The sequence below is a fragment of the Trachemys scripta genome, chromosome 1, assembly GCF_013100865.1.
Source record: "Trachemys scripta elegans isolate TJP31775 chromosome 1, CAS_Tse_1.0, whole genome shotgun sequence".
NCBI lineage: Eukaryota > Metazoa > Chordata > Testudines > Emydidae > Trachemys > Trachemys scripta.
Genome location: NC_048298.1, coordinates 13,001,196 through 13,026,845, shown reverse-complemented (window position 1 = coordinate 13,026,845; position 25,650 = coordinate 13,001,196). Strand labels below are relative to the sequence as shown.

The 25,650-nt window shown below is 40.6% G+C and overlaps 1 protein-coding gene across 13 annotated transcripts in view; it reads right to left on the bottom strand.

The window, feature by feature from the left end:
• CELF2 (CUGBP Elav-like family member 2) overlaps positions 1-25,650 on the bottom strand; it is a 673,014-nt gene that overhangs the window by 240,581 nt on the left and 406,783 nt on the right. The window contains exon 1 of one of the 13 annotated variants that reach the window (XM_034764763.1): positions 3,979-4,090. The exons of the other annotated variants lie outside the window; for them this stretch is intronic. The gene's annotated coding sequence lies outside the window, so the exon portion shown is untranslated. Of the gene's footprint in view, positions 1-3,978; positions 4,091-25,650 lie in introns of those variants that run through there. 13 annotated transcript variants of the gene reach the window in all.

The window sequence follows — 25,650 nt, the reverse complement described above, 5'->3', positions numbered from 1 at the left end:
TACCCTGCATCTGTGGATTAATATGATCCAGTGTTTTACATTGTATAACCACCTGCTTTTCCTTCTGTGCATTATGCAGCTATGACAACTTTCTGCTCTCTATGCTCCAAAATACGACTGGGTGACTGATCCACACAAAATATATAAACACTTGAATAAACCCAAATCAGATTTCATCAAATAGCAAAGACCATCTACTGATGCATGGCTGGCAGAAGACTGTAGGCGATATTTAAACCAAGAACTCTGTGCTGTCTGCCACCTACAATCCATCCTGGGACAGGCATTACTTCAACATCACCACATCGAGTTTGGAGTTTACAAATTTTATAAGCTAAAAGGTAGCTTATTTCTGGGTTTGTTTCACTGCTACTCCATGGATAGCTCTTGTTGTGCTTAGTAGTGGCACTTGGGAGCTATTGAAACCCAAACACAGGGTTAGAAGAAGGAGAGAAAAAGTAACAGCAGCAGAGTTAAAAATAAATGCCACCATTAAGTACAGAAGGGAGATCCATGAATAGAACAATCCAATTTCTAGTTGCAAGAATGGGCATACATGGATGCTTCTGCTAGAACCCAGGGCCTCTTGAGAAATGGCATGGAAGTTTTATTTGAACATTAGAGAATATTCTTTAATCCACAGGACCTGATGATATTCTACTGCTCAGGATGATCTGCCAATGTACTGCTTATTTCTGTGGAAATTATATTAAGTAAAACTCCATCTTATTCTTTCTACTTAAGATAAACTGTATTAGTTCCCCAATGGAATTTCACTAAACTCTTTTGAAGTCACTGGAGTTGTACCATGGAGGAATCTGGCCCTCAGTGGTTCTCTCCTTCTAGGTGTATCTCTAGCACCACCATGGCACCTTTTTGTAATAGAAATCAAGAATATAGAATTGTGCCTAATTCTTCCAAATTACTGCCTATATTTGAAAAAATGCCTTACAAGAGGAGGAGGGAGTTTTAGATTGGAACATACTTGGAAGAGAAGAATAAGCAGTTTACTACACCCACCATTTTTTGTATTCTCTTTGCATTAATTTAGATACAGCAAAACCCATGTCAGCCTTCCCCAGGCCTAAAGGTCAGTAAAATTACGGTTTTGCTGAGTATTCTTCCATATTAATCACTCTGTGTTATGCAACCACCTCATACAAGAAACAGCCAGAAAATTAGCATGGTGGCCACTATTAGAAGATTTAATTTAAGGACAGTTCAAGCAATAAAACTCCAATCTGGACTCCAATGGTGCAGGATATTAAGTTCCAACAGTTCACTTTGGCATGTTGCAGAGACATGGAATAATTGTAAATCTGCATCCATCCTCGTGTTTACATTCCAAACACCTCATAGTTCATGGGTTTTGGTTCAGGACTGTCTCTAATTTAATTGTATTCGTACCTGGCTGTAAGATTAGTCAAACCCTGCTACTAACTCCCTCTTCTCTGTCCTGACGTGAAGCTCTAATCCCTGTATTTCATAGAATCATAAAAATATAGGGCTAGAAGGGACCTTGAGAGATCATCTGGTCCTGCCCCAGGCACTGAGACAGGATCAAGTAAACCTACAAAATCCCTCACAGGTTTTTGTATTACCTGTTCTTAAAAACCTCCAATGATGGGGATTCTACAATCTCCCTTGGAAGCCTGTTCCAGTACTTAACTGTCCTTAAAGTTAGAAAGTTTTCCTAAATCTAACCTAAGTCTCCCTTGCTGCAAATTAAGTCATTACTTCTTCAATGGACATGGAGAACAATTGTCCCCTGTGCTCTTTATAAGAGCCCTTCACATATTTGAAGACTTCTCAGGTTCCCCTCCCCGCCCCCCCTTCTTTTCTCAAGACTAAAACATGCCCAGTTTTTAAAACCTTTCCTCCTAGGTCAGATTTTCTAAACCTTATATAATTTGTGTTGCTGTCCTCTGGACTCTCTCTAATTTGTTCACATTTTTCTTAAAGTGTGGCACCCAAAACCGGACACCCTAATCCTGCTGAGACCTCCACAGCGCCAAGTACATTCATTCCAGCAGCATAGCATTTTTGTAGTGCATTTTTGATAAGTGTGTGTTCACATATTTTCATGACCAATTAGTGACTCCAAAGGCAACTCCAGGAATGCTTGATATAAATATTGTGTGTATATTTTCACAACAGATTCTCCTTACACGCTTCTTCAGCGCCACTGTGGTCTTACCTATAAGAGGTTTGCACTAACCATGATGCTCTATTAAATAAAAAGTATTTGATTAAAATATTATGTAGGACATATTTCTAGGACACAAAGAGCTCTGAAAAATAAAACAGTTTGTAAAAAATTGTTCAAACGTGTATTCACGTCCATTTCAGCCTTGCAGGATTCTACTTGCCAACTTGACCGGGTTGAGAGATTCTTTTTTCAAAGGGGAACAAGATACCATTAGAGATGTTGCTTCATTCTGCTCAACATGTTCCCTAATTTTAAACCGATATGCGGCCACTCTCAGCAGATAATGTCACTTCCCTAACATGCTTTCATTTTCAATGCTTTAAGCTGTTAATAGCTAAGATAAGGAAGTTTGTTTGCAAGTAGCCTTTGCAAACTCCGATTTCTATTGGTTTTTAAAATAATTTCAATGGATAATATTGAGGTTTATTTTTAAGCTTTTTCTTTCCCAATTGTTATCCATTTAAATTTTCACAGTTATGGAAAATTAAAATTAAAAAGCATATTTTATTTTTAGTTATTTAAATGTCCTCAATTGTCGGAAATGATGTGCGTGAGGCTGTCAGACAATTATTTAATGGCAGTAGACACTGAGATTCAAAAAGTTAAAGCTTTGTAATCACCAAAACACAAACATCATGTCAAAATTTTAGTATTAAAATCAAACTTTAAGCTCTCAAGCAGCATTCTTCTTAGATTGGCTACCTGTAAATTTCAGTTATCACCAATGGAAATATTGTTTGCCCGTTTGTGTGTGGGTATGATGAAGTTAACACTTATCAGCATTTACCGAGACAAATCAAATCCTTCCAAGCTTATTTACAGTAAGTGACGATTTGCTTGATCTTGTCATTTTGCTTGAAATCTTATCAATTTAAAAACTGAATCTTTCTGCCAATTGTTGTGCCTTGACAACCTCTTTTTACAGTTAGCACCAGGAGAGGAGAAGAGAGAAAAACTTGTTTTAGGTGGGGCCTTCACACAACACAAGAAACTGACTATACAAAGTGCAAAGTAAACCAAGTGAAAAAAATTGGAACCCTTATTTCCCCCCGCCCCCCAATCTCTTTCAGTTTTAGTCATTTTAGGTGTAATTTGTAACAATGGATTTAATAAAAAAAAAAAGACAGATATGCAATTTTTTTTAAACTGACAGTGTTTAATTCGCCCAGTGTACCAAAGCATGGCAGCTTCCCTAAACAAAAAATGATCTTACAAATGCTAGATACTGTACAAAACAATCATAATGAGGTGGATTAGTTGAACCACAGACTTAACTCTAAATTCCCTTGCTTTTTGATTAGACCTTCCCCCCACCCCGCAAAAGTAGATTGTCACTGTGGCAACGTGCAATTAAAAACAAGACAAGCAAATCACCACCAAATCGGAGGGGGAAAAAACGAAAAAGGAAGATCATATGAATATGCATGTGTCTCTTTTAAATGCACTTTCATCTGGTAACAGAAGAGACCTTATAAACCATAATCCTTCTCTTTGAGGATCTAAAAACCTCGTGGCACTTTTTGGAAAAGTAGGCATTCACCCAGAGTCTCTGTACAAAATGTCCCTTTCCCTCTTCCAATTATGTGCGTTACTCGGGTGGCTGTATTTCAGAGGAACCGCACCTACGGCTTGATCTGACACAGCGCAGCAATTCCTAACTGCCTTTGAAAGGGCCCTTAGCTCCTCAAAGGATCAGACCCTCAGATCATTTCTATTAAAATATCTTTCAAGGCAATGCGACAAATAAGGTAATAAAATTGTTAAAATACCTCACAATCCCATAGATCTGGACGTGATGCCTGCTTCTCTGCACCTTTTCTCTTTATGAGCTTCCTGGTGTAGGTTTATATCAGACCTACAACCTTTCTCTGAGCTTCCTTTGTGGCTTGGTAATATAAAAAGTGTCATTTGATCATTATGCTAAACCACCCGTTCATTGGTAAACTTTTTTCCCCCCCAGTGAGCAAAATGCTTTGACTTTATTATTTTGAAACTGGGGAAGAGCGGGACAACTATCCTGTAGTTCAAACAAATGCAATAACCTGTAATAAAAATATGAATTTGCTGCAGAGTAGTTGGCAAGTGGGATTTATACGCACTAGATTCAGCTACGAAAAGCACCATTTTGTAGCTGTCGGAAGGAAGTGGTAAATACTGTGCAAGGGCTGTCTCCTCTTCATGGGAGGTTAGGTAGCTAAGCCCTGAACTGAGAGCAAACCTAAAATATAAATCACTTAATTGCTCATTTCATTTGATACTTAAGTACTTTAAGCTAATAAAATTAAGCATTAAGGATTACCAGGATAGTCTATGGGACAAATTATACACCCATCTCATAAAAGAAATATTACAGAAATAGAGACTGGATCTCAAAGCTCTCTCCATAATGTGCAGTGTCATCTAATTTAGATGATTCCACAGTCGCTGGAGAGTTTACAGTGTACGCGGGCAACCCAACTCAATCAACTGACTTATCTCTATGACTGCAGGTCACATTATCTCATGAATGAACTATCATATAGGTCGGTTATGTGTTGTCTTCTAATTGAATGCACGTTTTAGCCTTGGCGTTCATGCTCTAGATATCAAGATTTTAGAAAACTGGTGGAGAAAAACAAAATATCATAGAGGGAGCTGTGATCATTTGGCTTGCTTTGGACAAACAGTGCCAAAATAGATGTTAGTGGAAGCTCATATCAATACATTTTAATTTCTAACTGTATTTAATGCAGGTGTAAAGTGTGCGAGTGACAACTCTGTAGAGGGTGCTTTGTTTAGTCACAGCTCAAATGCCACCGGCAGTTGTACAATGTGAACTTGCCCCACCAACATAACTTGACCTGGAGGGGTGAAAGGTTAGTTTAGTTCCACAGCCCATCCAATTCCTGGCCTGTCTGCTGAGACATGTGACACATGTGGTTGTGGTTGCCTTGTCCACTTGGAGCAAGACTGAGACCACCAACTTGTTTCACACATGCCACTGGACAGCTTTCAATCACTACCAACCCAGGCTTTATAACAAATAGCAACAGAACTAACTGAAAACCCCTGTGTTTCATTCTTAATCTCCTGAGTCACGCTTTTTACTGATATGTTTTAAAGAGTCAAGCCTTCAGGGAGATTTCCACATATGGTTCATGAACCTTTTATCTACTCATTTGCTTATTTAACTTTATAATCACAAAACTGATGTAAAATATGCTACAACTGTAATACCAGTAATGTTTGGGTTTCAATATATGAACCAAAGTAATGCTGTTAAAGCTTTATTTCAACGTGCTGTTGGTCAAAATCTACCCTTAACTTACAACCTATGCAATCCTACTGAATTCAACAGGGTTCCACAGGGCAAAATCTGCCCGTGAAAGTCAATCATTATCTAATGCTATGTATCTTAGGGTTTTCTATAGCACCTATTCACCACAGTATCTAATGCTGCCCAGAGGAATGTTCTGAACAGCTGAGTAGTTAAAATCTGTTCAGTTGTTACCATTCAAGAGACAACTGACAATTGCAAGCTATGTAAAGTTTAACTTGAAATAAATAAAAACAAAATAACCAAGCAAGACAAATATTTTTCTTACCGTAAAGTTTATTACAAATACAGCTGGTCAAATTACTCATTGTGAATAATATGCTCAGTGAGTACAGCTTATTTTTTCTTTTTTGTGAACCATTTTTTTTTAAACTTTAAGGGACCAGATCCTTAATTGAAGCTACACTGATCAGCATCAGCTGAGAAACCAGCCCTAACAAATTAAGGAATACAGCTGGGGTGACAAGAGTTGACTGTAAACAAATAAAATGAATTGTTAATATATTGGAAGGATAAAGAATATTCTTTTTCTTTATCCTTGGATTAAATAGAAAAAAAAAAATCACAAAAAAAAAAAAGGTACGATTTCTCTTTAACCTGGTTTAAACAAGTTTCTTGGACATGTTATGACTAGTTATGGGCAAACTTGAGCAGTCTGGATACTTCAAGCTTTTCTGAACTACCCAAGCCACTTAAGGCTGTAAATCTGGGACAGGAACATGAATTTTCACAACCCAGAAATGGATAAAAGAAAGCCATAGCGTGCGGGGCAGAGGGGAACAAAATTCACTGAAGACTTTCAAACCTCAGAAAAGGTTAGAGCAAATACCCTGGTTGGTTATTTATTTTAAGAGAATTGTCTATCAATTTAATGACTTCCAGGTCAGCCCTAATATGCAGTGAAATCCTGGCACCATTGAAGGCAATGGTAAAACTCCCTTTAGCTTCAATGGCATTAGGTTCTCTCATAAAATTTGAAAGAATTAGAAATAATAAATCAGATAAAAAGTAAATTAATTAAAATTTCAAACAGTGTACGGAACCAATGAGAAGTATGTGAAATAATCAACACAAATGATCTGCTCTCCTGACTACCTTCTTCTAGCCCAGGGGTTCTCAAACTTCATTGCACCACGACCCCCTTCTGACAAGAAAAATTACTACACGACCCCAGGATGGGGGACCGAAGCCTGAGCCCCCCCCAAGCCCTGCTGCCCTGGGTGGGGGGAGGGCAAAGCTGAAGCCCAAGGGCTACAGCCCACATGGGGGGCCTGTAACCTGAGCCCTGCCAACCAGGGCTGAAGCCCTCAAGCTTTGGCTTCGGCCCTGGGAGGTGGGGCTCGGTCTTCAGTTTTGGCCCGAGGCAGTGTGGCTTGGACTTCAGCCCCGGGCACCAACAAGTCTAACACCAGCTCTGGCGACCCATTTATAATGGGGTCATCCACTTTGGGGTCCAGACCCACAGTTTGAAAACCGCTGTCCTAGAGGCTGTGTATTTACAGATATTTCCACTGTCACGCCGCTATCCCTGATGATCTGTTATTTTTCTTTTGTTCTTGAAATAATCTCAGGTCTGATCCTATGAATTCTTACTACTTATCATTTTGCTTTCCTACCGTTAGTATTAATGGGACTATTTGTGGTATAAAACCCTACATAAACGGGTATTAATGTGTTTGCAGGTTAGGGTCCAGTGATTTCCAACTCGAGACTATGGTTGAGACTCCTACTGAAAGTAATGTGGCTAAATCCTCTGGATGACTTTGAAAACATAAACCTTGCCTTTTTTATCTGCTTTGGAAGCACCACGTACACCCATACCACTATTTACACACAACTGCAGTTGTTGCCAACTCTTGCAATTTTCCCTGAGAGTCTTGTGATAGACGGTGTGTTTTATAAAGCTTCAGCTCCTGGGAGGCACGTGAATCTCACCTTCTATTTAAAAAAAAAAAAAAAATGACTTTCTAGCTCTGGCCCACATTGCTGCAGAGAAAAGCTTGGAAGTATGACTCTAGTGCACCCTAAAAGCTCAGAAACCAGCAGGCAAATATGAAAGACGATAAATGTATTTCTTTCTTTCTTTCTCTCTTTCTTTCAAGATCTTGTGATTTTAAGCCATATCACATGATTTTCAGAGGCCTGACTCCTTATTTTTGAGCTTGTGGGATTGGCAATACGGTAACTATTTTAACGAAGTGGAGGGAATTACTCTAGTTTTACTTTGGCAAAATTAGCATCAGAATCTGCCTCTTTGGTCTGATTTTTGTGTTCCTATAGTTGCCACGGAGAGAGACACTCGGGTGAAGACACAGTGTACAGTGAATTAGATAAGCTGCAGTCCATGAAGAGGAAGAACTTCAAGAACTCTTTGGCTTAGAGCCTACTACTTCGAAGATTTTCAATTTCTTGAGGCAATTATATATACCTCCAGCTCAGGGACTTTCATCCCTCAGCCATTTTGCACAAACCCATTTCTACCAGTTGGTAGAGAGCATATGAAGTTATAGCTTGAGATTAGATATTCTAATTTATATTTAAAGGGGAAATTGCAACTGACTAAAGTGTCTGTGGTCGTTCCCATCGGAGGAAACACACATGGTTCTTAATCAGATAAAAGCCGATCTATCTAAATGCAACATCTGTACTTTGGAGCCCTGATCCACACCAATATTAGCTGGATGAAAACCAGAATATTTTTAGACTTTTAATTTCCAAAAGCAACTTACAAAGAAATTTCTTTTTCACTTGAAAGTCCCTTGTAGTATTTTAAGAGTTAAAACTACTGAAGTGAAAGCACACTGCCTGAGGCCAAGTTTTCCTATAGCCTATATACTTCATTGCATTTTCATCTCCTGTGTCCTGACAGCTGTTATCGTGAAGTGTGCGGCTACATGCCTATTGCTGTTCCAGAAAGCTTTCTGCTCAGCTCTGAGCTTGCTTTTCAAGGCTTTAAAACACTACTGCGGGGGGAGGGAGGGTAAGCAACAGTCACATGGAAGATGTTTTTGTCATCGTATGCCCCACCTACTTCAAACACACACACAGTTTTAAACACTGCACTATCTAAATAAAGCACTTAAACCCTTCCCCCTCCCCAAAGCAGACAGATGAATTTCTTTCTCCCATACATTATGTCGTTCTTATTTGTAACAACAAATACTTTGCACTTATATAGTATGATTCCTTTGAGGATCTGAAAATAGAATCATAGAATATCAGGGTTGGAAGGGACCTCAGGAGGTCATCTAGTCCAAACCCCTGCTCAAAGCAGGACCAATCCCCAGACAGATTTTAGCCCCAAACCCCTAAATGGCCCCCTCAAGAACTGAAGTCACAACCCTGGGTTTAATAGGCCAATGCTCAAACCACTGAGCTATCCCTGCCCCTGAGTTACAAACATCTGTCAATTAAGTCTCAATCTCAACATGAAGTAAGTAAATCTACTGATTTTATAGATGGGTATATTATGCCACATAGAGGTTAAAGAACTTGCCCAGGTGAGTAGCAGAGCCAGGATAGAACCCAGAAGTCCCAGTTTCCTTGTTCTGGCCATTAAATTGCATTGTTCTTAAAAATAAAGGCTAGATCAGTGTGCCATATTTTGTATTTTTAAACTAAAAGCTTTCAAAGGCAAAATATTAACTTTCCAGGGAAAATTATATGTATGTGTGTGTGTGTGTGTATACACACACACACACACACACACACACACACACACACATAAATAGATACTGCTGAATAAATTACATATAAGGGCCAATCTGCAAGAAGAACATTAATGTATTTTTAATGGCTGAGCTAAGGATAAGTATGTATACAGTATTTTAATTCTAGTACATTAGCATTGCATTTATACATTAGCAACTAATGTGATAATGTCAAACTCTCCAGTGGTTGTGGAATCATAATAAGGGTTGTATTAGCATTAAAAAAAAGACAAATGATTTAACCCCCTGAAACTACTCAGAGAATTTTTATACTGTCCCTTTTTTTTTTGTTTTTGCATGCAAGATCAAAGCTGCAATGGGAAACCAACCAACAGATATGAAAAAAATATATCTTTGGTAACGTACACAGTCAGTATTAAAAGCAGAAAGCAGTCTTCCCTCCCCCCCCCTTTTTTTTTTTTTTGCAAATTAAATTTTTCCATGCTCCCCAACCTGTAAATGTCAGCTTCTTATGGAATGCAATAAATAACTTAATAATTGTAGCCAAAGTAAAATAAATCAATACATCTGAAGATAACCAGCCTCTTAAGCAGAAATGTTATTTTTTGATTGCTGAAAAACCACAAGTAATGGTCTGACAATCAGCATCGTTATGTTAGGCCTGTGCGGTTCAAAGGCAATTTCTAGTCATTCAGAAATAGTATTTCAAGGCGTTTGCTCTCAAATGCAGGCATTGTGTGTACCCACCAGAGGTGAAGCTCTCTCTTTGGATTAACACTTATTCCAATGAAATATTTCCCACAAGATCACACCTAGGGTTTCCTTTATAAGGGGTCCATGGTAAGTAGATTGTTTATCATGCTATTTAACTTGTTTTTCCTCTCTAGATTAACACATAGTGAAATGAACATTTCCTGCAGGTAATTACCTGGCTGCATTTCAAGGCAATCATAAAAATTACAGTTCCCTTTGGCAAGAGATTATGTTGGGGGGTAACATAATAGGGTGGTAGATTTGGGATTCACTTCACTCCAATTACAAACGCAATTTGGAGCTCTCTGGCATAGCTTTAGCTGGAATTGACTTTCTTCTGACCAACATTCTCATCTTGATTTTACTAGCACATTTTCATTTGACCCACATAGTTTGTACTCTGGTGGGCCACAATATTCTGGTCTAGATCCTACATTCTTCAGTGGTTACATGCTGCCTTATGGATTGATTTTTTTCAAGCACCGTGGCTTGTATTTTCGCTGCTATGCAGATGATACTATGGTTTGCTTGGCTCGGCTGCTTCCTAATCACCACAGTGCAGATGCAGTTGTGGCTGATTGCCTCTGAAGACATTCAGTTGCAAAGGTCATGTAATTTCATTAAATTATATCCTAGTTAAAAAGGCAGAAGTTTTTATCTTTTGGAGGGGGAGCTTTGCCAGTGAAAATTCTGATTTTTTTCCTCCTGTCTCTTATATTTTGTCTTTCACAGGAGGTCCAATTCTCACAGATCTTCTCATTCTTGGGCCTGCTTCACCTCTGCATTATGCTAGTTTTACTCTGGTGTGACTTCATTGTATTGAGATTGTAAGCTCCTTGGGGCATGGGCTCTCTTTTGCAATTGCACCTAGGGCAATGTGGCCCTGATCTCATAGGTACTGACTCCGTGGGTGCTCTGGGGCTGGAGCATCCGCGGGGAAAAATTGGTGGGTGCTCTGCACCCACCAGAAGCCAAGCTCCCCGCCCCACCCCACCTCACCTCCGCCTCCTCCCCTGAGTGTGCCGCGTCCCCGCTTCTCCTCCCAGCACTTGCCGCCGCAAAACAGCTGTTTCCCGGTGTAACAAGCTCTGGGAGGGAGGGAGGAGCGAGAATGCGGCACGCTCAGCGGAGGAGGAGGGGAACAGGCGGGGATTTGCGGAAGGGGTTGGACTAGGGGCTGGAAGGGGACAGAGACTTTGGGGAAGGGGTTGGAATGGGAGAGGGGGGGCGGGGAAGGGGCAGAGTCAGGGTGGGGCCGGGGGCAGAGGGGGGGTCGAGCACCCACCAGTGCCAGCAGAAGTCGGCGCCTATGCCTGATCTTAATGGAGGCATTTAAGTGGAACTGTAATACAAACAACAACAATTTCATTGACAACTGGAGTAACAATGGGGGTGGGGGAAAGAGTACGAGAGCAGGATGGGTTGTTAATTAATTATTACTAATAATACCAACCGATGATACAGCGCTAAGTTTAACTCTTGTTAAGGCTACAAAAGCAAATCTATAACAAAACTAAGATTAGAACTCAGGAATGCCTGACTTCCAGTGAGGTTCTTGAGGCCCTGGGCCAATATAACCATTCTAGGAATTATAGGATAGGCTGAAGTGATTCATTGTAAAGATGATTCTGTTTCAAAAACCAAAAGGCACTTCCAGGACTTATGACAGGTCTGCCCCTGGGTTTGCTTCTGATATAAAAATAAATTCCACCCTTAAATATCTTATGCACAGGTGGTGCAGGGAAGCGTTCAATAAGACACCGCAACAAAAACTAAACAGATCAGAGTGGGGAGTTAATTACCCAAAGAAATGTCCTACAAATATATTCCCCTCCTCCATGTTCATAAAGAGTGAGATGCTACAAATAGAAGCAAAGATTTTTGGCAAAGAGAGTAAAATCAATACCTACATACATAATTCAAGCCAAATTAAAAAGTATTAGCAGTCAAACTACAACAGAACTTATTTGAGTAAAACAAAACAAATAACCCAACAACCTCAAAACAATATCTGCTTGGAAATCCCTAAAGACAAACCAGTACATAAGACAATAAAATACTACTACCATTAGAAAGAAAATGACAGCTACCTGTAACATTCACATAGGGGAGGAACAGCAGACTTTATTTGGGAACTATTTAAACAGTCAAAGTTGGGATGCCACTTGTTTACTAGTGTCCAATTGCATCGCTGGCTACTGCCATGTTGGTTACCAACACATGATTTAACCATGAGTGTCATGATTTTGGGTGTATTTCTTAAAGCTCCGGCTGCTAGAATCAATAGATTGCATGATAATCTCAGTTGTTTTTTAAAGTAAGTTTTAACCCTCATGTTGGCAGAAAAAAGTTTGAAAAAACACGAAGCACTGAAGTCACAGAAACCAGAAGGCAAAGAAGGAGAACTTAAAAACAATCTCCTGGGTTTTAAACCAATGTAATGGGTTTTTTTTTTTATGGCCTGACTCATGACTGTTAAACCCTGAAGGCTGGCAATACATTCCAGTCTCGTAACTTTTTCTCTTTTACTGTATAAGACCATCAGTGCTTTGCATGGAATGAATGCAAGTATATTTGCTTGCTCTTTGCAATCTTCATCGAACTCATCTTGAAATCAGTGCAAAGACCCCTTATTGACCTCAGTGGGAGCTGGATAAGGCTCTGTGTGTCTTGGACAAGGGAAGGGAGGTGGTTAGGTCCTTCCCAGTCTTTTGCTCCAAAAGTGGAACCTGCTGCTTGCTCTTTTCCACTCTTGTGATTGGTTTACATGAAGGTATGCTCTTGAGGCTAGCTGCATGAGGGAAAGGGCTAGAAAGCTACTTGTTTTTCCCCTAGAGAAAGCTAAGGGTCCATCTCAATAGTCATTTTTTACTTTAAATCTCTAAAGACAGAGCACGTTCCACAGCTGTACAATTTCTGCAGCATAACCTGGAGATCGTAAAATATGACCAGTTGAGTCATAATGGGCAGTACTAGAGTCATTTAGCAGAACCATGCGCAGAAAAGACACATAGGTCAGCAACTACTGAGCATCTGACTAATGTTGAAAAGAAAGGGAGATAACTAAGACTTCAGGGAAGGAATCACAAGAACAGGTGTCTGCGGGGAGGAAGCCAGGAATTACAGACCCGTTTGTCTTAATTTTAATGGTAAGGAAAATCCTAGATGCCCCAATTCAGTCAATGGGCCTACTTTTGGGCTTAAAGTTACACATATGCTGAAGATATTTAGTGATGCGGGGCCAGAGACCAGTGTGATCTTAACTCAGATTAGAAAACTTGGGGTAAAATAGCAATGAACTTGGCTTTCAACTCACATTAGAGCAACTCAAATTCAACCCCTGGCTCCCCTAATAGACTCAAGCTATTAACCTGAGTTAAAATCTGAGTAGCTGTGTCTTCACTGCTCTTTTAATCTGAGTTAGCTAACCCAAGTTAAGAACACACTTTTTTTTTTTTTTTGGTCGTGAAGACATACCTTAAACGTATGTCTACATTGCAGCTGGAGGTATAATTTGTACCTCAGGTAGAGGCACAGGCACCAGTTTTGTTCAAGCGAGTGCGTTAAAAATAGCAGTGTCTGAAACCCTAGGTACTTGGGACAGTTAGCCCATCTCGCTGTCCACACAGCTGCAGCTACCCTGCTATTTTGGCTACCATTGGCATGTCTGCCCGAGCTGGATATCATACCTCCAGCTCCAATGTAGACAGTCTTAGAACAAAGACAACCTAGCACTTCCAGAGAAACGAGCACTCATAATAACTATGTGAATTTGTTTCACAAAAGGTAAAAAAAATCACGTTGAACACATCTGGTGGAATTGTTTGTGAGAACACAGAAAGCAGACAAGCAAAATAAGGGAAACAATCTATTTGGATTTCCAAAAGGCAATTAAACATAGCTCTGCACAGTACCCTGATACTTCAGATAAGGGCTGGGGGAGGGGGGTGGGAGGAATGTCCAGAGGAAAGCACTAAAGATTATAACAAGGCTAAAAAAGTTAGCTCATGTGGAAAACTGGGACTGATCTCACTGCAGAAGAGACAGTTTTTTAGAGGGGAAATTGTGAAAAGCTTCAAGGTGCTCAAGGGGATACTGAAGGCTGACACAGACCAACTCTTAGAACAAGTGCGAAATTCATGGATTCGGGAACCCAATCAGAAAACAGTAGGTGGTATGGGAATGCAAGAGAAACTTTTTCTATGCAACAATGAACTTACCAAATGTCAGACCAAGGACAGCCAAAGAACGTTTAACTCTGCTTAAGAAGGGGCCTGAGATGAAAAACTGCTGATTATCTGACTGGGCCATAGAGTTGATTGAAGTCTCTTGGATTTCTAAGCTCTGTCTAATTATGCTCCTCTAGTAAGGCATCAGTTCCCACTTAAGGTTTTAAAAGTTGTATCCCTTTTTAAATATGAAATCTGAAAAAAAGTCTTTGATGTGGCTTTTTAAGATGGTATTTAATTTTTTAAGCTCCCTTGAATGATTTTGTGAAGGGCACAGATATTAATGCATTTTGCGTTGCATGATAATGGTGGTTCGTCAGAACAAATGACATATTAGTCTCAGCACAACGATCAACGGTAGTAACAGCAAAAGAGCCACAAAAATCTTCTCTGGAGAAAAAAAATCAAACCAAAAACCCAACACACCTAAATCTGAGATTGAAATCCTGTTAGAAATGAATGAATTAGTAACAATTCTTACTCCTAGCTCAGGTCTTTAAATCTTTATATCTCATGATTTTTGAGGCCTGACAAAATTTTTGAAGGCTAGAGCTGCCATTACTGCTAATAGTGCCTGATTACTTGCAGTAAAAATTAAATTAGACTAAAATTAAATCAGACTAAATTCAAACACTGAAAACATTGAGAAATTGTTGAGTTTTTGAATTTTGAAAAACTGGCCAATTCCATAAAAAGCTGTTACCAGCTGGGTGGGTGGGTGTGTGTAAAACTGAATAATTTTTGAGTGATAATGGGTTCATATTTACTCAAAATATCTTTTTAAAGCATAAAATAAGATCCATTTGAAAAACTTAATTCAGACCAAAAAGAAAAGGGGGGAAAAAAACAAAAAAGACTTCCAGTGAAAAGATTTGAAATTATTAACTTTCAAGGTTTTGATGCCAAAGTAACCATTGTTCAGATGTTCTGGGGAAAAAAAGTGAGTTTTCTGGGCCACAAAAACAATGAAAATCGTACTGAAAAATATTCTGGTTATTTGTACAGAGCGCTGCTGATTGCTGTGTCTGTCTGAGCTGCACAAACAACATACAGTAGAAACCACAGGCAAGCTGTTATAAAGACTCAGACTGCATTGTACTCAGTTTCCACTCTGCTAATGGTACTTCCTGTATAAAGGTGAAACCTCTGCAGGCCGAGTTCAGGAGCCCAACTTAACATCATTCATCAATGCAAGGTGAATCCTCTTTTCCTGACTGAAATCTCTGACAGTTATTCCTTTCCACCCACCTATCCTATGCCTCCAAAACTAGGATCGCCTCGTCTCTGGTTATTTTGTTTCTTGATATGTAGAGCAGTAATCATTTCCTGTGCGGCAGACAACTGGAACAATTAGTATATAAAACACCCACCCAGAGGGAGCTGAACTAGAATCATTAGAGGGCAACACCGTCCCACCTTCTCTTTACACCTCTCTCACTCCCACTCATTACATTACCGCGTCGCCAACTTTTGCAGAGATATGTGAAGCCAGTGTAACCTTAAGGCTCAGAAATGAGAAGGGAAATAAAAGGAACCCAACTATTATTTTGTTTAAAACAAAGTTTTGTGCTTTGTATCCCAATTTCGTGATTTTTGAATGCTTGGAGTAGGCCATCCTGACTGTAGAGTAAAGGGGTATGGATAAAGATCTGGGTGGGGATTTGCCTTAAAAGCTTTGGACTTATTTCTTTGGTGTAGGGACTCTGGCCTTAATTGAAAACACTTTAATGGTGACCTGATTTTCAGAGAGAGAGGGCACAGCTTTTTCTCAAAAGCAGGACCTTTCAAAAGAATGTCATTCAAAAAAAAAAAAAAAATAGAGACATCCTGAATCATGAGTCACTTTGGATAATTTAGACCTTACGTCTATAAACACATTGCTAGGGCTGTATGAATAATAAATAGTGAGATACAGCTGGACTAGGTCACTATCAAGATGAAGCTTTAAGAGGATTACTTGTTCTGTCAGGGGTCCTGAGGGTTCAGTAGAACTAGCTGATCTAGCATGGAAAAGACAGTACTTACTATCCTATAGGCACATTTGCTGCATCACTAGTGAATTGCAGTTATGTTCTTCACTGTTAATGAAGTTTTGACCCAAGGCTCTTCTACTGCCTAACATCAGCTCTGGCTCAGAACCTCAAAAGGTATGTAGGTGCCGAACTGCCACTGATTTCAGGATCTGGATCTCTGTCTCTCATTTATAGTGTTAACAGCAGCAAATTTTAAAATGTAAGTATTCCAGCACAGTCCAGTTGGTTTTATACATTCAAGTTAATACCATGGTGTAACAGGGTGGAGTAAGCCTTCTGGAGGCCTTAGGGTCCTACCACATATTGTCCCTGGAAGGAGCAGAAGAAAAGTCCTCCAAGTGCCTAGAGTGGTTGTGGGGAAGCAGACAATGAGAGACGCTGCAGGGAGCAGCCAATCAGGGCCCAGCAAGGCCATATAAAAGGAGCTGTAGAACAGAGCAGCAGTCAGTCGCTGCTTGGAGATGGAGAAGAGAGGACTGTGTTCCTGGCTGGCTGAAAAAGCAGAAGGACCACAGACAGCTCAACGCTGGCAGGGACTGGGGGAGTGAGAGAGCTGCTGGCAGGCTGGCTGCTGGGACTGAACCCGGGGAGGGCTGCAAGAAGGTAGTCTCTCCATGAAGGAAGCCCTAAGAGTACGGCCCCCATACCAGGGCTGGGACTACTTAAAGACTGAGCCCATGGAGAGCTAGAGAGACACTAGCTAAGGGTTACTGAGATCGGCCCCTGGTGGACTGTATACTCCAGAAGGGGTTTGTTCTGTTTCACATACATACAGTGCTTGAGACTCAGCCGGACTGAGTCACCTGAGAAACCACTGACAGGGGTCACCATAAACTAAAGTGCACAGTCACACCCAAGTAGAAAGGGGCGCTTGTGCGAGGTGAGCACCACCCCAACATACATGGGTTTCAGGAAAGGCCAGTTTCAAACCCTGGAGGTAGGGGGAAGTTTGACCCAAGCAATATATGAAATACGTTACATCATTCAGTTTAATTGAAGAGACAGGAGCAAAAATGTAATGTGAGAAAATAAACATACACATATATGAAGCATTTCTTTGCTAATGAACATAAAACTGTAGCCAGCTACCTAAAGCCAGTTATTCCATGCTCATCTCACTGTACAAAAGAATCTGAGAACTTGCCATCTCTAAGACCCACAATGTCATTGAGCCCATCCCTTTGCCTGGAACAGTTTGATAGTTAAGTAACTTAGCATACATCTGTTTAGGAGTTGTACTCAATACAAGCTAAGTTTAGACGCCTGCTCCCCAGGACACTAAGACGATGGATGACACAATCCCTGGAATTTATAATTTTGTCAAATAAAATCTCAAGCTTTTAAAAAGAGACCGTCTGTACAGTGTTTCTTAAGAAAATGCAAGGAAACTAACAAGTAGTATTTCCTCCCTGCCAGCAATAATGGTAATAGGTTACACCCAGAATCCTATTGAACAGTTTACATAATTCACAGCTTCTCTGGTTAAATATTTTTGTAAAATACCACAGCCAGCTGGGATAGTTACCTCACCTCATTGTCCTATTGCTACCGCTCAGTCTGAAACGTACTGCCATTAGTTTAAAATCTATAGTGCACTTACTCTAATATAGTCATTTAACATTTACATCACACACACGTGCAAACAAAATGCTTCCTGTCACTGACTGAGAAAAAAAGAACAAAAAATACCGGCTGATGTGAAAACAGACGCTGCTCTCCGTTAGGTATTAAGTTTTATTTTTAGAGAACCTTGGAGGTGAAACCAGTGTGAGTAGGTGTTCTTAAATTCTACCTTGGATGTTTTAATAGTGCAGTTTTACAGCCGAATGGATCTTAACAATCACAAGGTGCTGTCAAATAAGAGACCTAATTAGTTCCAGAAGTTAATATTGCCACATTGTAAAATAAAATATATGGAACTGGAGATTTGTCTGGTAGGCATACGTATTGCAAACACTAAAAAAAAAAAAAAAAAAAAAAAAAAATCAAGCAGACTCAAAATGCAAAGCTATCTAGATTAACTGGATGCGCTGTGTTCTTTATTTCTGATCCTAAATGCCATCACCATTTATTTTGACATGAGTCCACCACTGAGACAATTAGGGCTAAAGACAATCAAATTTTTTTCAGAAGAGTATTGACTTTAATAGATCTATTTGCAATAAAATGAATTTTAATATACTGTTCTGCTACGGGCTCCATAATACAATACAGACAAATCAATTGCTCATTGACAAAAGGCATTGCAAACGTTCAAATGTCAGCCATGAGGATAATCTGCATCTATATACCTCCACCCATGTCATTTGACATTCACAGAGGAATTCATTCAGCCTCTGAGTAATACACAAACGTTTTGCAAAGCTCTAAGCACTCTTGTGACGCTTGGTAAATAATAACGTACCCTGTATAGGTTATAGGGAGAAGCAACATAATCATAAATAATAATGCTTTACATTTATTACTTCTATCACACCAAAGAGGTGTTAGTTGCTTTACCTGAATATATTAAGATGCATCCTGAAATCTGAGGAATTTACAATTTAAATAGACAATGCAGAATCAAAGGAATAGGAGGAAAAGATGCACAACACAAGATGTAGTTAGCTCTTATATAGGACTTTTCATCCAGCATTCTCAAAGCACAATGCAAATATAAGTAGAACGGTCTCCATTTTACAGATAGAGAAAATGAGGTCAACTAAGGTAACAGAGAAAGTCAGTGGCATATCCACTGGAAAAAAGCAGCCTCCCACATACAACACAGAGTATTACTAAAGGGAGAATGACTTTTCTAGACAGCATGGAAAGAAACATTTATAGTCTACACAAAAAATTATAATAATATACCTAAATTTATTTAATTATGGGAGCAGGATGCCAAAAATACCATGCAGTTAATACAATGGGGGTCTATCATCCTTCATCCTTTGAGCATAAATCCCTAAGTTACAAGGAAGTTACACAAATACATGAGAGGAATAACAGAAGTTATCTCAGATGAGGTCAATTTAAAAGGGAGTCAAAATGGAAACAAAAAAGGAGAGGTACTCTGCTCAAGCTCTGTCCCTGACTGAATGCTGCTTCTAAATACTATCAGCAGTGCAAAAGTTAATTTTGACACTTAAATAGTTATCATCAGCCTTCAAAGTATGCCCTTCTCAGATCTAGCCTTTCAATCTGACCATCTGCAGAGCTAGTAAAACAGCACATCCGTTTACATTCAGAAACTTCTTCACAACCATAAGAGCTAGCAAATAAAACTTAAAATTCCAGAGAAATTGATAGAGCTACCAAAAAATGCTGGGATGGTGGTCTGCTATTCCCTGGCTCAAACGTACTCCACTATTGTTTTTCAAAATAACTCCACAAATTATTTATATTGCCACTGTTAGCATGTGAATGCTTTGAGATTTAGGTTTCAGAGTAGCAGCCGTGTTAGTCTGTATCCGCAAAAAGAAGAACAGGAGTACTTGTGGCACCTTAGACACTAACAAATTTATTAGAGCATAAGCTTTCGTGGACTTCCGCCGACAAAAAGCTTCCACCCCCAACGAGCGGCATTAGCTTTGTCGGCAGGACAGCGCTCTTGACGACAAAGCACTGTTCACACTGGTGTTTGTCGTCGGCAAAACTGTGTCTTTTGGGGGGTTGGGGGGTGGTTTTTTTAACAGCTCTGAATGACAAAAGTTTTGTCTTTCACTCACCAGCGTACACAAAGCCTTAGAAAGAGAGGGGATGCTGAGCAGCTACTGTAACAGGATATACGGGGCTTTTGGACATCAGTTATTTGTCGATGAAGCCATCTACCAATTTCCATTTACTGTAGTCTTTGTATGTTACTGAGAAGAGTACAACTGTTGTAAACACTTACACTGTATTACATTATTGTGTATATTACGAGTTTGACACTTATTTCCTCTGAGGAAAAGCAACACTGCCGATATGCTCTCTAGTGGACAAACAGCATTTTTACAAGGTCCCTCTTCTCCCCTCCTTTTGAAATTTGATCAAATATGATCTGAAAGGTTTTTATTCTGCCAGAATCCCAGTCCAAGGTTCTGTGTTTCTCTGGCAACAATGACATTACTAACTGAAGCCGGGCAGGGAGCAGCACACACTGCATTCCTTATGCAGTTTTAGGTGTTAGCAATGTCAGTGCTACAAAAACATAAGCAAAAGCTCTTTGGGTGGACCTTGGCAGGAGATAAAGGGGGGAAAAAAAGACTTCTCAATATTTTGATTTAAACTAATTTGGGTGGGTGGATGGGAAGGAGAAATAGCTCAGGGTACATCTACACTACAGGGGGGAGTCGATTTAAGATACGCAAATTCAGCTACGTGAATAGCGTAGCTGAATTCGACGTATCGCAGCCGACTTACCCCGCTGTGAGGACGGCGGCAAAATCAACTTCTGCGGCTTTCTGTCGACGGCGCTTACTCCCACCTCCGCTGGTGGAGTAAGAGCGTCGATTCGGGGATCGGGACGCGATAAGTTTGTGAAGGTGCTTAGATACTAGAGGGGGGAGGGATAGCTCAGTGGTTTGAGCACTGGCTTGCTAAACCCAGGGTTGTGAGTTCAATCCTTGAGGGGGCCACTTGGGAATCTGGGGCAAAATCAGTACTTGGTCCTGCTAGTGAAGGCAGGGGGCTGGACTTGATGACCTTTCAAGGTCCCTTCCAGTTCTAGGAGATGGGATTTTTTTTTTTTTTTTTTTTTTTTAATAGAGCTGGTCAGGAATTTTCCAACAAAATGTTTTGCCTCAGTAAATGCCAATTTGCGGAAACAAACTGTTTGCAGGAAAGGGTTGGTTCTGACCAATCTCACGATTGGAAAAAAAATGAAAAAAAAGTTCAGAACTATGAAAACACCCCATTTTTATATTTTCAAAATGAAAAATGTTTCATTTTTCAGTTCAAAATGACGTTTGTTTCAAAATTTGGTTTTAACAGATTCTTAAAAAAAGGGTAATGAATAAAAAAAGGGCAAAATAGAAACTACACATTTCAAAATTATCAAAACAATTTTCTCTCTCTTTTGGACAATCAGTTGACATTTTTTGAGATTTTCACTTTTCATCCCTGTGATGATTTAGGGGTATATCTTTAGAACTTATGAATTCTATTGATATTGTGAAGTCTTATTATGAAAAACTGCTGTATCATGAATGCCTATAAGAATGTGGATGCAGCAATGCGGCAGGGCCGGCTTTAGGCCAATTCCCCCGAATCAGGCCCCGCACCCAAGAAGCGCCGTGCCCAGTGGCAGGGCTGCCCAGAGTGGGGGGCAAGTGGCAGAGAATCCCTTCCCTGGCTAGAGGCGCCTTTTTAATTTTTACTCACCCGGGGGCGCTCCAGGTCTTTGCACTTTGGCAGCGGGTCCTTCACTCGCTCTGGGTCATTGGTGGCACTTTGGTGGCGAGTCCTTCAATGCCGCCGAAGACCTGGAGCGAGTGAAGGACCCGCCGCCAAAGACTAGGAGCGCGGCCCAGTGAGTACAAGCCCCACGTGTTTTTTTACGTGTTTTTTTTTTAAGTCATCCCTTTCGGGGCCCCGTCGAAACTGTTCGAATCAGGCCCCACACTTCCTAAAGCCGGCCCTGCAGTGCGGATAGGTCCTCTAGTTAGTCTAGTAGATGTACACAAGACAGGGATTATGGAAAATACTTAAGGTTAATGACTGCCCTTTGACCTAACAAAGCTTAGGCTAAAAAGTAGCTGCATCCTTAGAAAACCTGGTTTAGATGATTCCTCTGAAGGGAGTGGACAAGGCAGGAGCAGTGGAAACTTAGCAAGAATAGAACAAAAAGAGACCAAGTGACCAGCAGCTCATTAAACAATGAGCCAACCAGGAGGAGAGCAAGACAGAAGATGTGGGGCAGCAGAAAGTAAGGTTACAAAAACTGGGTTATGGGCCATTTTTCTCTAGTCCAGGAGGGACAGACTACTCACCATAAACACCATGCCTGCCTGCCTGCCATGGATGGTGAGGAAACTGGGGCAGGGACACGTGTTTAGTATTTCTTGTTTTATATGCTCTGTAGTCTCCTGTGCTTTACATGATTAAGTATAAAAGAGCATAAAGGTGTTAGACTCTGAGCAAAGCATTTCTCCGTATTTGAACTGCTTCACAACTGCTGCACATCCTGGAGAGAGTTAAACTGTAAAAATCAGAAGCATCACACTTTTGGGATGGAGTTCTGGGAGAGGGGTGTATTTAAGCAACTGGGATATTTTGGGTAACAGGTAGAGTCAGTGCCCAGGAAATCGGCCAGAGAGGCCACAGGAGAAACCAGTGCTGCAACCTTCTAAGGCTCCACGAGCTTAACACACCCCAGGGGATCTAGAGTACAGAGGCTTGGATTCCCCTTACAGAAATCCTAGTCGGTGGCCAAGAGGGGGTGCTCACTAGGATCTGTGCAGTCCCGACTGGAGATGGGAAATAAATTTTAAATCTTGAAAACTCTTGCAGACAGAAGAACCCAGCTCTATTAGATCTGACAGCGATAGGCACACTATAAATGACTGGGTGGATAACCTTTATTTTACCTTTAGAAAATCTTTGGTAAGGGACAAATAAACTATTTTAGAGACAGAGTGGGAATTCGAGCTCTGCCATTATCCATGCTGTACCTTTTTGTGGATAAACAGACTTTCAGTCTCAAGGGTTGTCACCTTTCACCAGCATTAAATTAACTTTAAAAAAAATGTCAGACAAGATGAAAGAATTTAGTTCTCTGTTCCTTTTTCACACAGGAATCACACAATCAAGTTGTGACACATTACCCTCTCAGCTGCAAGTGCAGAGACCGAAGGAGCCCATTCTCCTTTAAATTATGTGCATGCATCACCTTTATCTCTGTCTTAGGTATTTACCCTAGGCTCTTAGCACCTGGGTTGGTAGTATATTCTTAAGCGCCACATTCCCCAGACTAACAGGAGTTACATGTCTGCTTGCAATGAGGGTTTTCTTAGAATTGGTATTATATAGGTCAATCATACTGTGGTTATGTCTACACAGCAGCGGGGATGTGTAATTCCCAGCTCAGGTAGGCACAGATGCACTAGGTCTGCTTGAAGTAGCATACTAAAAATAGCAGAGTGGCCGCAGCGACCCGAGCTGGCCAAGCTGCAGCTGTCCAAGATCCTAGGTACATACTCAGGCAGCTGTCGTGGCCATACTGCGATTTTCAGCGTGCTCGTTTGATCAGCGCTAGCGCCTGTACATCTACCCAAGCTGTGAATTACACCTCCCAGCTGCAGTGTAGATATACCCTGTCAATTACTTTATGGTAAGGCTACTAATGCCCTCTTTGTGTAAGCTTATTGGATAGAACTTTCTCTTTATCCTACTACTTAAAAATCAACCAAGTTTAATCACTTGAGAACAGGGCTGTGTTCATCTGTAAGCATTCCCCACCCCCCACCACTATGGAGCACATAATTAATTGCCAATCACGTCAACCTACTGTATTTTAAATGGATTTATTTTTATTGGGCACGGATGGTCTCTGTCAGCAGAGGAAGAGAGATGCTTTTCAAACCTGCCTATTGTAAGAAATTTGCACTCAAACATACAATAGATGGAACACCTTGAAAAAAAATCTCAGTCCATTTGGGACCGTTTTCTAGAACTAGTCAACTAAAGATGCCTACATGAGGCCCAGATGAAAGGCAGGAGATAGATCTACACACTGCCTCACCAATCCCTCTTCTCTTTGTCTCTTCTTTCCGTCTGCCTTTTTCCCCTCTTGACTTTGATAATCTTAATTTTTTTTATAAGTGCCATAAGAATCCATATGCTGGGAACACTGATTAATACACAGGAATCCAAGCTCTATATATGAGAAAAGGCCAAGATATTTATACAATATGTTTGTATTTGTGCTATATGTTGGCACCTAAAATCTGTTTGATTTATTATAAGAAAAAAAAAAAAGAGTGAAGGAATTTACCGTAATATATGTAAACTCTGCTTACCAGAAATGGTGCTCTGTCCCCCTCTAGTGGTGGCAAGGCAAGCTAGCGATTGATGAGCCTACTACAGCCTTGGCTAAGAGAGAGAGGTCTTTTAGCTCATGCAGAGCATCTCATGTATTTAGCTCCAGAGGTCCCAGGTTTGATCCTTGCTGCCAACAGCCCTGTGTGAGTCGCTGTTACATATAAATTAAGTAAGTAAATTTGCACTCAACGAAAAGTGCTCTCAGGTCACCCTAAAATCTCTTCTTTTCTAATAATAAACAAACACAATTCTCATCATCTCTCCTCGTGTAATTTAGAAGATTCTTGACACGTGGGATAGCTTCTGCTGCACCCTCTCAGGCAATATCATCTTTGCAGTGCTGTACAGAATGAGTCACAGTCTCCTCTTGGTTATACTGGCATAAGCCTCAAGTGACATCTTTGAAGTCAATTGACTTGAAAGGAGAGTAGTTACTTCAGGTTTACACCAGTGTAACAGAGCTGAATGTGGCAGAGCATTGCTCAATGTCTGTTAAGTGCCGGAATCACCTGCTTTGTATTCTGTGTTTTTACTAACGCAGCCTATTATCTATTTCTTCTCTCCCCCTCCCTCCCAACTGCAGCTGTGAAGGACTGCTAGAAACAAGGATGCTGCAATGTGGCCTTCTCCCAAAAACAAAGATCAGCCTCCTTCCCCTTTACCTTTCATTACCTCTGTGTATTGGGATTCCACAGAACGTTCTGTTCGGTGCCACCTGATCTGAGTGCAGTAGTTAAGGCAGCAATGAAGCACCTGATTGCACAGGATGAATCAGCATTTTCCTCCACAAAAACAGGGCATTCTGGGATAGCTGGGGAAGTTACATAAGGTTGCAGCACCCTGGGAGGTTGGCATCAGTGGGAAGCAGCGCAGAGAAAGCTTGTCATGCGGCATGGTTAGTCCTGGGAGAGTACTCAGCAGGCAATCCTTCAGACTGAAATGCATGGGTTACTTTGAACCATAACTCAGGTTTCTTATTTTTGTACCATAGAGATCACATTATTGCTGGTCCTGAATGATGCACTAGAGGTATAGAGGACACAGGAGATTCCTTTCCCCACCATAAAGCACTGTACAAGAAGCAACCATTACTACTAGTAATGGGAGGTACACAGGTTGGGAGGTAGCAGTCTAGCACTGGCAACCTATGATAAGGTACGACTGGGTTGATCGGGGTGGGTCATGTCCTTGACTTCTGTGCGCACTGACAAACACTGGTGGGAAAGCAGGCTACACCTTGCCTACAGGAGCCACATTACTCCTTAATGCCTTCAGGGATGCTTATTATATCCACAGTCATTATGATTATCTCCAAAAAGGGGTGCACAAAGTTTTGTTTCTTACTTAGCACTCTAAGCTATAATTTGACCCTCTAGGCATCTTAGTGTTTGACTAGATCTATATATATGGTTTAATTGAAAATATTATAAAATATTTT